Raw genomic sequence first — 5,678 nt, 5'->3', positions numbered from 1 at the left:
AGAATATCATGTTCGCTCTTACGGAGGCTTGTCCTCCTATTCTAGCTCCGAATGTCGCTCGAAATGTTCGGGAAGCATACGAGCGATGGACAAGGGCGAATGAGAAGGCCCGAGTCTACATCTTGACAAGTCTTTATGAAGTCTTGGCCAAGAAACATGAGCCTATGGTCTCAGCACATGAGATCATGGAGTCCCTGCGGGGGATGTTTGGACAACCGTCTGAACAACTTATGCATGAGGCTCTTAAATACATATTCAACTCCAAAATGGAAGAATGTACATCTGTTCGTGAACATGTGCTAAACATGATGGTCCACTTCAATGTCAATGTGGCGGAGTTGATTGGGTTTACCATCAATGAGGGCAGCCAGGTTAGCATATCCTGCATTCTTTGACGGAGAGCTTCCCGCACTTTGTTAGTAATGTGATTCTTAATAAAGTTAAATATAACCTTACAACTCTCTTCAATGAGTTGCAAACATACTAATATTTACTGAAAAGTAAGGAGAGGCAGAAGGGTGAGGCAAATGTTGCTTCATCCTCCAGGACGTTCCATAGAGGATCGACCTCAGGAACAAAGTCTGCACCTTCTGCTTCTAACTCTACAAAGGGGAAGAAGAAGAATGGTGGTAAGGGAAAAGAGAAGGCACCTGCTAACCCATCACCTGTTGCCCCAAGTAGACATCCACAAATTGCTAAGGGAAAGTGTTTCCACTACAACCAAGATGGACACTGGAAGAGGAATTATCCTCAGTATCTGAAAAAGAAGAAAGCAACCAAGGCTAAGGCCAAGGTCGATAAAGGTAAATGTGATTTACTTGTGCTTGAAACTTGTTTAGTGGAGAATGATGATTCTGTCTGGATAATTGATTCAGGTGCCACTAACCATGTTTGATTTTCTTTTCAGGGGATTAGATCTTGGCGACAACTAGAGGTTAGTGAGATGACGATGCGAGTAGGCACCGGGCACGTAGTCTCAGCTGTGGTAGTGGGAGGACTCCAGTTAGCTTTACAAAATAGGTTTCTTGTTTTAAATTATGTATATATAGTTTCTGAACTAAAGATGAACCTCATTTCTATAAAGTGTTTATTGCAATATAAATATACTATCTCGTTTAATGTGGATAAAGCGTTTATTCATAAAGATGGTGTTTTTATTTGCACAACAAATCTGGAATCGAATTTATATATGCTAAGGCCATTAGCCATTAATTCCTTCCATAATACTGAATTGTTCAGAACTGTCGTAACTCAATCAAAATATCGACGTATTTCTCTAAAAGAAAATGTCCAACTTTGGCATCTTCATTTAGGGCACATCAATCTCAATGGGATTGAGAGATTGGTGAAGAATGGATTTCTAAGTGAGTTGGAAGAAACTTCATTAGCAGTGTGCGAATCTTGCTTTAAGGGTAAGATGACTAAACCACCTTTTACTGGAAAAGGTTATAGAGCCAAGGAGCACTTGAATTAGTACATTCTGACCTGTGTGGTCCTATGAATGTGCCAGCCTGAGGTGGCTATGAGTATTTTATCAGTTTCACTGATGATTACTCCAAGTACGGGTCTGTTTATCTTATGCAACAGAAGTCTGAATCCTTTGAAAAGTTCAAAGAGTTCAAGGCTGAAGTTGAAAATGAATTAGATAGACGGATTAAAACACTTTGATCGGATCGAGATGAAGAGTTTTTTGACTCAACATTCCAAGATTATTTGATAGAACATCAATCGTTTCCCAACTCTCAATGCCGGGAACACCACAGCAGATTGGTGTAGTAGAGAGGAGAAATAGGACCTTGTTAGACATGGTTCGCTCGATGATGAGCTACGCTTCCTTACTAGACTTGTTTTGGAGTTTTGCAGTGGAGACTGTGGTATATATACTCAATTGTGTTCCCTTCAAGAGTGTTGCCAGAACACCTCTGGAGTTGTGGAACGGGTGTAAAGCTAGTTTACGTAACTTTCGCATTTGGGGTTTCCCTGCACATGTGCTTGAGGCTAATCTCAAGAAGTTGGAACCACGGTCGAGGTTATGCCTGTTTCTAGGCTACCCCAAAGGTACACGAGGGGGTTATTTTTATGATCCGACAGAAAATAGGGTGTTTGTTTCAACAAACGCTACTTTCCTGGAGAATGATCATATAAGGGAGCATAGTCCACGAAGCAAAGTTGTGTTGCGTGAGCTTTCCAATGAAACTACTGAGACTTCAACAAAAGTTGTTGAAGAGCCTGCTACATCAGCAAGAGTTATTGATGGGAATTCATCCAGTATGTCAGTTCCACCTCAAGAGTTGAGGGAACCTCGACGTAGTGGGAGGGTTGCGAACCCACCCGTTCTTTATCTGGGTTTCACGGAAATTCTTGCTATGGTAGCAGATGGCGATGTTGAGGATCCGTTGTCTTATAAGCAGGCAATGGAGGATGTTGACCGGGATGGTGATGTTGATGAACCTTGTGTCTACAAAAGGATCATCAACGCTGCAGTAGTTTTCTTGGTGTTGTACGTAGACGATATCCTACTCATTTGGAATGATGTAGGTCTAGCGACCCAATTCCAAATGAAAGATTTGGGAGAGGCTTAGTTTGTTCTAGGTATACAGATCTTTCGAGATTGTAAGAACATAGTGCTAGCACTGTCTCAGGCGTCGAACATTGACAAGATGTTGCTCAAGTACTCGATGCAGGACTCTAGAAGGGGCTTACTGTCGTTCAGGCATGGAGTCCTAAGACACCTCAAGAGGTTGAGGAGATGAGACGGATCAGTCTAATCCAGGCCATTTTAATGTTGCTGACCCGTTTATGAAGGCTCTCACGGCTACGATGTTTGAGGGTCATCTACGGAGCATGGGTCTATAAGATCGCCCGCGGTTGAACTAGGGCAAGTGGGAGTTTTTCTTGTACTGGGCTTTTATGTTGTAGTTTATTGTTTTGTACTAGTTTTTGTACACCCCACTTCGCTTTAGGACGAGTGGGAGATTGTTGGGGTTGATGCCCTAAAGTCTCGTGTCCTGTAGTTTGTAAACAGTTTGTATAATACCATTCATGACAGAGACTTCACTTCACTAGGATGACCATAGGTAACATGACCTCAATCCTGAGTGAGTTGGGAACTCCTGCCATTGAGAGCGGTTCTTTGATTTGTATGGGTGCGAGTGGCCGTTTGATGATTCAAATCTACCATTTTGGGGATTTGTCTTATTTAAGAGCTGGGAACTAAGTTACACAAGATGAGATTCACTCCTTCCCCGAGGCAGGGGTAAGTAGATAGATAACCCCCTTAAGGGCTGGTTCCAGGGCTTGAACGATGTGATGCCACGTTGAAGGAAATCGACACTCGAGATTTTCGTGAGTAGCAGAAGCAAGACAATTCCAAATTACAATCATGAATCAATAATACATTTATAGTTGACTTCCTTACAAGCGGTTATGCAAATATACAAAGAAATTTCAGCATGAACATCAAATGTACAAAGACACAAACTCTATACGAACATCGGCAGAAGCGTCTCCACGCTCTAATGCGCACTCTGATCGATCACAGCAACCACTAGTGTTCGATCTAGACAACCGCAACACTGTACGAACACAACACAAACACTTCGCATCGTTCTCAACGATATCCTCGGTCACGATCTCATCCATAACACGAACTCCTCCACAACACCACGAACGGATTCCTCCAAAGCACCATAATGGCCTCCGAAAAATCTCGACGATGTCTAGCTGAGTCTGAAACCACCAAGAAGGCGACTTTGGTATCCTCGGTGTGAGAATCCAGAGGGTGGGCTCTGTTCGAACTTGGTGTGAAGAAAACAAACGGAGGAAAGAGCGATAGCGTACACGACTGAACAAGTGGGAGAAGTCGGAGATCTATCGTATAGGTCGATGCCCAATCGTTTAGATAACGCTATGCGATCAACTAGAAAAAGCTATGCGATTGTTTAGATCTATCATTTAGCTCGATAGACTCTACATGATCGTGTATCTTGGCAAGCGATCGATTAGCAAAGCTATGTGATTGTTTAGTAAAAACTGCACAATCGTTTAGCTAGCACCTACACGATAGTTTAGCTCGCCCAGCTGCCGTTTAGTAAATTTGTATTTACTTGACGAATTCCGTGAGTTTCTTTTCGCTGGAGAGAAAACTCAAAATCTTTTCAAACTTTTGTAAATTTTTTTTTATTATTAAAATAGGAAACCAATTTCCTTTTAAACTCACGGTTACCATGATCAATAACAACCCACTATTTTGGTTATTTAAAAGAAAAAAGTATTAATTATCTAATAATTAATATTATTTTAAATATAAATGATAACCAACTTATCATACTATATTTATAACCTATAGTTTTAATATTGCATCTCATGAAACATATAAATCATAGTTCTTTTTCTATTCCATGGTATTTAATGTAAATCTCATTTACATCAATCCTCCACTAGATGTATCTTATACATCATACCGATTATATCATATATAATCAAAATACCTCTTGTCAATTTGAACGTTTCAAATCAATACCAAGAACTTGATCCTTCAACATGAATCCAAGCTGCCAAGGGGACCTCATGGACCTGTAGATCCGAAGCTCCAATGGTACGTGAATAACTGACTAAACTCTTTAATCACGAGATCCACCATCCGTTAACTGCCAGACGTTCCACTAAAGACTGACAACTGAACTCTTCTCACTACAGATATATTATGTGTCCATCTCAACCAATTAGTAGTGCGACTACCCTTCCTATATCGCTCGTAAGTACAGCTGGGTCAATAACCGTTCTACCCTGTAGTTACATATGTCTCTTTAAGTACCACTGATCTCTCTAATGAATATCAATCATAGTTCTACCATGACCGAGTCTTCTCTTCCAAAGAGAAGCTGTGGCCATTATGTTCAAGCCCCAGAATCAACCCTTAAGGGAGCAATCTCTCTACTTATCCCTGTTTCGGGAAAGGCGTGCATTCCAATTGTGGATTGAGTTCCCAGCTCCCAGATTAGACAAGTCCCCAAAAAGGTAGGCATGTTGAGTTGGCAATCTGGCAACTCTCACCCATGCTAATCAAAGGACCACCCTCAAAGGCAGAAGTTCAAAAAACACTCAGAATTGAGGTCGTGTCACCTATGGTCGTTTAGGTGAGATGCAAGTCTCTAGTATCAACGACGTTATATACAGAGTCTAGTCATCTCGTGGTTCAGGTCTTATACAAACTCTTTGTATAGGACACCCCCGCTTCACGTCTCCACACGAATGGTCAGGATCAACCATCTGTAACAGTTTAAACCACTTGCAAACCTTTACAAAGCGGGCCCTATCCGTAGTGTCACAAGGATCAGGTATCCCACCTTAATCCTTATACTACAGACCGATTTAGGTTATCACTTAAGGCATGATCCACTTGTATATCACATATACATGCTTAAGTTCACATAAGATAACCAAGGAGCTTTGTTTATTGGATATGAGTAAATGCTAGAATTAAATAATACTTATTTTATTTATTGAACAATGTGTATCTTTACAAAACAACAAGACTCTGGGAGAATTAGGACACTAATCCCAACAATCTCCCACTTTTTCTAATGACTCGGGAGACTAATGTACAATATAATATAAAAATGTACAATATACAATAAACTAAGGCATACCCTAGTATCATCTCCCACTTGCCCTAG

The sequence above is a fragment of the Benincasa hispida genome, chromosome 8, assembly GCF_009727055.1.
Source record: "Benincasa hispida cultivar B227 chromosome 8, ASM972705v1, whole genome shotgun sequence".
Taxonomy (NCBI): Eukaryota; Viridiplantae; Streptophyta; class Magnoliopsida; order Cucurbitales; family Cucurbitaceae; genus Benincasa; species Benincasa hispida.
This window is presented reverse-complemented; position numbering follows the sequence as displayed.